Below are 9498 nucleotides of genomic sequence, written 5' to 3'. Positions count from 1 at the left end.
ATGTGAAAGCAGGCAGAGTGGAACCATCTTTACTTGCATCTCAGATTTTGATCACTGCTACTTCAATGTCATGAACATTTAATCTGACTGCAGCTAAATATAAACTAAACTAAGCTGATAAAAGCTTATTCATTTGTATTTGTTTGTTTTTCTTTTTGAGCATTAGCTCAACAATCACAGAATGATGAAATCATTTGAAGAAAGGAGGCTGCAGGAAGAGTGCAAAATAAGTAACGAGTCCTCTCTGAATGGTATGATGAGTGTGTAATCACATGTTATGCTCTCCACAGTCCCAGATTACAATCCAGCTGAACACAAGTGGAACATTCAGTCATGTGTTAGAGAGCTCCTCCTGCACCATCATCGAAACTGTGGAGAGAGAGTGACAGACAATGACTTACTGAAGAACTGTGGTAGACGAGCACGTTGATGTCAGTTTAGCCTTTTATGAGATGTACTTTTATATAATCACAAAAAATTAATATTTTGAACTGTAATATCAAATCAAAGAGTAGAACCTACTCGATGTAAGACTTCCAGACCAGAATATTAGTGCTTTTATTCTGTGGCACATTTTTATGATTGATGAAGAAAGGCAGACTAATCTTTGTTCAGGCCCTCCTCTAATAGTCAGACATTACTGAACGGAGAGGTTAACCCCAATAAATCCATCGCAGTTCAGAGTGTAGACAGTATAAATGAAGAAAAGAGCGCTCGGAGAGCAGAGCTGCCCCCGAAGGCCAAAGTTATATGGTAACAACATGCTGACGTCAGTCTGTTTCTATCACAACATGATGCTTTCAGCTGGTTACGGCATCATTGTGACGCTGTAGGGCGCCGTACTGAAAAATGTAAAAGAGGCGTGCTGTGCAGCCGTCTCCATATTACTCAATGTGGTTTCTTGAATTTTTTAAGGTCAACTTTGAACAAACAATGAAGGTCAAATGCTTGATTGTCAAATTTGGTGTGACCTTGATCTTGACCTGAGTTTCACCAAAATCAAATTATCTCAAGTTGTTATTGATATTTAACATTATGCAAAATTTGAAAACTGAAACATGAAGATGAAGGTGAAGACACTCAGCTTGAGGTTTTATGGCTGATCAGTGATCATAGCAGCGAATGTGTCCGTGGGTTAACGTAATCAAATTCATCATATTTAAAAAAAAAAAAAAGTTTCATTCTTTCAGAAGCATTTTTTAAGTCCCCCTGAAGCTTTGCAAGTTTGTCCATTTCAAACAGGCTTTCTTTAAGTCATAATAGCATATAAATAATTGACTCTCAATACATACCCAGTGAGACGACTCATTGTGGAGAAAGAAATAGATTTCTAAGCTATTACAGTTCAATACATCTCTAAGCTGCTCAGTTTAAAAACAATGCATTTCTAAGTAATGGCAATAAAAGGACGTGTGGAACATGCTGAGCATGATATAGATGACTAACATTATCAGGACAAACCGTCACACACGTGTGCTCATATCCATAACATTTCATACATATGCAGCACTGCTGCCATGTCTCAAGTCTGCTGCTTTGATGTTCATTAGCCTGTCTCATTAGGACCCTTCAGTCAGATCAGGGTAAAGCATTTTCCTCATCATCGGTGCTGAAACACGATCACACAAAGGAACATACACCAGTGAACACACTCTAAGTTTCTGCCTCACTCTTTGTCCCAGCCTAATTTAACCTACATAGATCAGTCATCCATCAGAATAAGCGCATTGTAAAGGAGGATCAAGGGGGCCATAAATATTTAACCCTCCATTAAACCGACCATGTTTCACTGCACAGTGTCCACACACACTCTCCCCGCTCCTGACACGCTGACCCCTCCTCTCCTCAGCAGATGTGGTGAGCGAGCAGCAATTTGTTGTTATTGTTGTTTTCAGGTTGATGAAGAGTCAGTGGGGACGCAGGGGCAGCGGAGGGTGAGGGGCGCCTTTAATTTCACCCCTCTGCTCGTCTCAGGCGCCAAGGGTGCAGCGGGGGCTTAATTAGAATGCGTTTTAAATATTGATGGGGCCGGATGTCCCTACAGTAAGGCGGGCGCATGAGAAACCAGAGCACAGCAGATGAAACTCAATGAGAGCAAACACAAACTCTGACAGCTCAGAACTGCCCGGCTTATTCATTAATTAAAAGAAGAAGGATGGCTGAAAAGAAATGAATGAGGGGAATTGGAGTGTTGTATAGATGAACTGATTTATGTGTTGTTCAGACAAACTGTGGCAAACATTACGCAGGCCAAAACAAACCAAACGGGAAATAAGTTACACACAAAAATGGACGATTGCAGCATTAACTGAGCGGTAAGGCAGGGTTACCATAACTGATTTAAAAAGCAATCAGTCATTTTTTTTATCCTCAAGCTTTAACTGCTGGAAGGAAAACAAAGATGTGCCATCTAGCTCAAATTTGTGCAGATTTTAAATCTTGTTTCATGAAACACAGAAAAAAAATAGTTGTTAGCAAGCTCTGGTCTTTATTGGTGTAGCAATGACATCGCAGTTGTAATCTCCATCACTCGTCAGCTTCACGTTGTATATCTCCACCCAGAAAAGAGTCCAATAAATGAAGTTACGGAGGATTTTGACTGATAGTGGTTTTTTTATACATATATGTTCTATTGTGATTGAGATTATTACGTGTTTAATCAATCTTTTTATGATAAAACTGTTGTAGTGAAATTCACACACAGCCCTAAAATACAGTACTGTGCAAAAGTCTTGAGTCAACTCTTATTACTTTGTAGTTTTAATTAATGCCGTCAACTGACTTTTTTTGTTTGCCAGGATTTAGTTGAGGAGTTGCTTTCTTTTGAAGTCACTTAACACTGAACTGTGAATCATTCAAAGATGAAAAAAAGGGCTCAACCAGACGACTGAAGGAATTAATGTTGAATTGAGGAACTTGGTTACTAGCAACCTGTTCCAAAAACGCATGGTCATTTCTCACTTTTAGCTGAATCTTTGTATAAATAGATTTTATAGTATTAAAAAAGTAAAAAGTGACTAAACAAAATACCTATAGCAGACAAACTGTATCTAAAAATTATCTACTTAAAGTACAAGAAAAAAGCTGGCATTGTTTAGGGTTAGGTGGAATTGTTGAAAAAGTAAGCTGGAATTGTTTTGTGGTATTGTCTCCATTTTCGTTTGCACATGTTTCAATAAATCACTGCAGCTTTTTCACATTTTCCTTGCAAAATGTAAAGTAATGAAGAATGGCTCAAAGTATAGGACACGTTTCCAGTGAACACTTTGGCCAATGTCATCCGTGAGAAGCTTTCACAGGAAGCAAAAGTCGAGCTGTGGGAGAATTTGAAGACTTCCAGACTCTTCGCTGTCATAACTGTTGTAGAAATAAAGCTTTGCTCTGGAAGCTAGGCCAGGTTCAGACGGAGAGAATGAGGTTAAGAAAAGTGGGGAAAGCAAATCCAGCACACAGGCCTATAAACTGGCAGCAAGATTGTTACTGGCATAAAAATAATAGCACACAAGAATAAACCTGAATTGCACGATGCAGATGAACTAGTTAATTGTTAGATTTTTTTTTTTATATATATAGTGAATGTGAGGCAGCGACTGTGAGCAGAAGCACAATCAAAGTTTGGAACACAACCAAGTTAGAGGAGAAGCAAGGACAGAGAGAAAACAGAAGCCAGTGGAAGAGGAAAAAAATGGTTTTGACAAGTGACAGGAAGAAAAAGAGCAGAGAGGAGGGGGAATAAAAGTAAGGACAGTTAAACGAAGAGAGGATAAAAATCTAACAGACTGGGAATACGCCGTGAAGGCCAGAGGAAACAAGTGCCAGTTCTGTTTTATATTGTTTTATGTGCGAATAGAAAAGAATAGTCGAGTTTCTAAAACAGTGTTGTGACATATTTATGTGTCTTCCCAAACTGGAAATTCTCCATTTGCCTCATGCAAGGTCAGCCAGGTTGCAGCACTGCTGGAGCAGCCTGAAGCTGAAGCGAGAGCTCGCACTGAAATTCGACTTCTGTCATCTTCAGTTGTCACCTCGTCAGTCAGATCTACACTGGAGTTCATAAGAACCAGCACAAAGCTGCCTGTGACATTGGAAAAGGTGAAGATGAAGATTTAATGATTCCAACAGGGAAATCAAGATCAAAAACTCCCAACACATCAAAGGCTAAAGATATAGATAAAGGGGAAATAAATAAAAATGAGCTAAGAAAATGAGATTTGCCAGACAAAGTGAAAGCAAGCAAAGAAAATGAGGACAAATGTGCTGTTGCGATCAGATGTAGTAAGTAATAAGAGTCTTTGGAAAGTAAAAGTATACCATCAACACATATGTAGGACTGCTTTCCTCCATCTGTATAACATCTCTAAAAGAAACATCCTGTGATGAGGGTGATGCTGAAAGATGAGCTTATGCATTCATTACTTCTACCCTGGAGTATTTTAATTCATTATTATTGGGCTGTACTAAAAAAACCCAAAACAGTCTAAGCTTGTTTGACTTTTCTTTCTTGAACACATTTCACCTCTGATCCGAGAAGCTTCTTCAGTTCTAGGGTCAACTGGTGGAGAGTCCCAGATTTAAGCTCTATGGGAGTGTCCCCCCAAGAGGGTCATGGACCCCCGTGATCCTCTACCTAATCACACGAGCCAAGGTATGAAAACGGGTGTGGGTCTGTTATGCTCCGGTCCAGGGGTACAGGAACACAACATAAGGGTTAAAAAGGAAGTGACCGCGCCCTGGTCCCCAAAACAATACCCAGAGGCCAACTTTCAAGTGAAAGTTTGTTTTATTGTCCAAACTGAAAGCTCATTCAAAAAGGGAGGTGCTGTCTCAGGTGAAACAAAAGCCAAACAAACGACAGGTGCTATCCCGAACTCCCTAACTGAATAAACAGGAGAAAACAGTGCAAAAAATAATAAGGCGGTTCACCCCTCCAGCTCCAGCACCTGTTTACACGTGATCCGTAATCTGTTTACAAAGCTCGATAATCCTCAGGAAAGCACAAAAGTCACAGAGGGGTTTGGAGGCCAAGGTCAGGTCTGCTGCTGCTGTCAGTTGCTGCTCCGGGACAACTGCTGGAGAGGGTTTTTAAAACAGCCACATGATCAGGGAGCCAATCAGCAGCCGCCAGCTCTCCAATCAGGAAGAACCTGCAGAGACTGTTAAAGGCACAGACAGAACAAAAAAACAGCCCCCAGTATTCAGATTATAACAATCAGCCAGGGTTTCGGGTGAGCTCATTGTGTAACCTACCCCTCCCTATCATGTGATTTCCTGAGGTCAGATGGCCCAGGATGTGAGTGGGCGTTAAGGCGTCTGGGAAGGATCTCTAATGACCTGGATGACTGAGAACCTTCACAGACATGAAGTCATTTCACTTTTCATCCAATGGGCTTCTTCAGTTCTAAAACCAAATGGTGGAGAGTTGAGTTGTGGGTGGCTGACAGTTGGTGTCATAAGCCTCTGTTCAAAGATGATGGCCTCTTTTATACCTCTTTCAAGTCTTCCTGCTAAAGTGGAGTTTTTCCTTCCCACTGTTGCCAAGTGGTTGCTCATGGTGACAGTGTGTCATCTGCAGGGTGTTTACCTTACAATACGAGCACCTGCAGAGCCCGTGGGTGTGATTTGGCGCTATATAACCTTCTTATTCTGTGTTCTAAAAATGCAGGGCCCTTCTTCAGAATCACAGGAGGAGGCAGACGGGATCTAATCCACTCTTGAGTTTAGGTGCAGGGAGGAGAATGTCAAAGGTGTCTCTAAAGCTAATAATTAAATTTGTTTGCACCTCAAGCAAGCGCCGAAACTTTTCTTGCAGTGCTGTTGAAACTTTATGGAGTTGTGATAGAGCATCATTTGCATATAAAGGATTGGAAGCAGGCCTGGGTTATTTTCACAGCCGCTGGTAGAATAGTTTCAAGTCAGCTAATCAGTTGTCAAATCATTTTAATGTGGAGATGTATGATGCAAACTTGATGAGATCAGGTTTCCTGAATGCAGCAGACTCAGATATAAGCTGTAAAATCAGTCATGGTGGTTTACTGTGTACCAGCGAGAACCTCACACACACTCCGGCTGCATTATTACAGGAATTCAAGGCAGATAAATACTTTCTCCATCCCTTCATTCGCATAAGGTGCTGTCTGTCTGTTTTTGCTTACAGCTCAGCTGTCTAGCCTTCATTTGATTTCAGACACAAGTAAACACAATAAGGACAAATGCAGAAGAAAGACTCTGAGGCCACTGAGTTAGACTCCAGACACTGAGGCCAGAGTCCTTAGGCATGACCCTTTGGGACATTACCAGCAAATAGAAGAAACTTTATCTAAAAATGTCTGTCACAGAGGGAGGCAAGTTTAGAAGACAGATGGGAGTCAAACAGAGCAGGGAAGCGGGAATTTTCATACAAAGTCAAATTAGATTTCAAAAATGAACTCAATAATCATTGCCAAAGTGTGAAATATTAATATCTGCCATCTGATGACTCTGACGCTGCACCAGGAACAGTTCTAGCTTCCGTTTTCAAATCTTCTGTAAAAGGAAAACAGTACTTACAGAGGACTTCACAAATTTAAGCAATTACTTCATATGTATTGTCCCAAAAAAGCAATCTCCTTCAAAAGGAGACAAGACAAACCCAAGGAACAAAAGAGGAGAAAAAACCCACCAGGAGGACACAGAGGAGAGAGAAAATCAAAGGCAGGAGAAGCACACACTGATAATATGAAATGTTGACAGAAAGACGGTGCAGATTAGTCCATGATGGGGAAATTAAGGTAGAGAGGAAACAGAGGATAAGATGCAAGAGGGAGAGAGAGGAGGTAACTTTGAAAGGAGGGCAAAGAAAAGACAGAAGACTTTAAAGGTGAAGGCTGCGGCCTCGACTAATCGTCCATACGGCTCGGTGGCAGCAGCGCTGCAGGGAGCCGCCAAGTGTGTGCGTGCAAGGGAGCAAGATGAATATGCATGTTTTCTGTCAAACGTCAGGCTGCCAGCAGGTTGCCGACTTAGCCCATTATAGCCGGGGAGGACAGCTAACATGGATCATGCACACCTGCAAAGCAGAGCATGGACGCAAGTGCACCATTACATGCACTGCATGTACATTCAGAGAAGAGAAATAAAAAGTTTGCACACACACGGTTCATCACCGTTTCTTTCTTTCTTCATTCATCTATAAAAAGACATACACTCATCGGCATTAATGCGTTACAGTCGCAGTTTGATTATTAACACGGAGAAACGACCACAGTACGATGCTTCATGCACAGCTGTATTAAAGGGGACCTACACTGTACTGCAGAAGGTATTTGCACATCTGCCTTCACACACATACCAATGATAAGTGGATGCTTGTATTAAACACTGTATTAAAGCCAAAAAAAGTTAAATTTAAGAGTTTATTTTTTTTAATGAGTTTAATGTTTAATAATATACTTTTATGCTCATCTGTGAGCATAATGTAATTATGTTCACTTCATTACATGTACATTTCCAATTTAATGTGGTTACATGCTGCACATACAATGTAAAACATTAAAGTTAATGAAATCTGGACAAAATAAATTGAAAATTTAATGAAATTTGAAGAAGTAAATAAAAGCATCATTTTTGAGTCAAAGTGGCTAAAAGAGAGCTTATCATAGATAAATGTTTAGTACAAAACAAATATTTCTGAATGGTGAATAAGGCCAAAGCTACTCTGGGAGAAATCAAAAGATGGACTGATGATGTATTCCATTGGAAAAATTCTTGAAGATTTTCAACCATTGTTCTCAGCATTAAACGTTCCCAGATGATTTGTCTTCAAATAAAGTTTGTGCAAACAAGAAACTAAACTGTGTCTTAGCCTTGACAAAGAGAAAAGCACAAACGTGCCTTTAAAGCTGAAACAGCCCTGCTGGCTGTAATGCTTTACTGAGGATACATAAAATCTCCTGAACTTGACACTTCTTTCAAAGTTTTTTGAGAGGCCAGTCTGGCTTTTATTCTTCAGTCTTTGGTTTATCTGTCACATTTAGAATGAAGGTAAATGAAACACGAATGTTTTAAGTTTTTTCATAAATAAATGGCCTCCAAATCTGAGGTCATGGTCCTCAGCCGGAAAAGGGTGGAGTGCCCACTGCGGGTCAGAGATGAGTTCCTGCTCCAAGTGGAGGAGTTCAAGTATCTCGGGGTCTTGTTCGCGAGTGATGGGAGGAGGGAGCGGGAGATCGACAGACGGATTGGCGCTGCGGCCGCAGTGATGGAGACGCTGCACTGGTCCGTCGTGGTGAAGAGGGAGCTGAGTGTAAAAGCAAAGCTCTCAATTTACCGGTCGATCTACGTCCCTACCCTCACCTATGGCCATGAGCTGTGGGCAGTGACCGAAAGAACGAGATCGCGAATACAAGCGGCGGAAATGAGCTTCCTCCGAAGGGTGGCTGGCCTCTCCCTTAGAGATAGGGTGAGAAGTTCAGCCATCCGGGAGCAGCTCAGAGTAGAGCCGCTGCTCCTCCACATCGAAAGGAGCCAGCTGAGGTGGTTCGGGCATCTGACAAGGATGCCTCCTGGGTGAGGTGTTCCAGGCATGTCCCACCGGGAGGAGGCCCCGGGGCAGACCCAGGACACACTGGAGAGATTATATCTCTCGGCACAGATGTACAAGACCAGAGTCAGTTTCAGGACTGTTATCAACATAAACCTAAACATGGTGCAAATGTGTCTGTGGAGTAAAGGGGTGGCAGACATGTTGTTTCACAGTTTAGCACCACAGACCAACAAAACAAATAATGTGATTGTCATTTAGGTTAAATTAGGAAAACAGTATTTCTAACATGGTGCTAATGCCAGCTGTTTTGTCCTACTGTGAGGCAGGATAAAAGTGGAAAAACTTTTCAGTAACCACAATAATCCCCAGTATAACTTGTTGATGTCACAGTCTGCTGAGGCAAACTGCGTGGAGTGTGAAGAGTGGACCCGGGAGCAGACACTCTAAAACTCAAACTTAACTGATGATGAGCCGTTTATTAAGGCAGACAGAACAGTACAAAATAACAGGGCGAAAACAATGCAAACTAAGCAATAACCTAAACTGGGTAAACTAGAAAGGAAACATGAACTATGAAAAACCCTGGCAAACAGAAAAACAAACTCTAAACATGGCAATGATGATGAGGATAGATGAAAACCTGAACACAGGTCATGGCATGGGAACAACACAGACGATCCGACAAAGACTCAATGAGAAGGCAATGACTAAATACACACAGGAGGCTAATGAGAGAACTGGAAACACATGGGGAACAATTGACACACATGAACATAACGACTCACAGTGGAAGAGTAAAACTAAACATGATGAATACAGGAACACAAGACCTCTTCAAAATAAAACAGGAAACATAAGACGCAGACATGACAACCTGAACTTGACAACGTAAGACAGACATGAAACACATGAAGGGCAAGGGAGACTTAACAGGAGTGGAAGACACAAGGGGAATCTAATAACAAAGAACTATAACA

The sequence above is a fragment of the Copadichromis virginalis genome, linkage group LG2, assembly GCF_057382275.1.
Source record: "Copadichromis virginalis isolate Kocher_CV1m ecotype Utaka linkage group LG2, C_Virginalis_male_GT1.1, whole genome shotgun sequence".
In the NCBI taxonomy this organism is placed as follows: Eukaryota; Metazoa; Chordata; class Actinopteri; order Cichliformes; family Cichlidae; genus Copadichromis; species Copadichromis virginalis.
Note: the sequence above shows the minus strand (reverse complement) of the source record.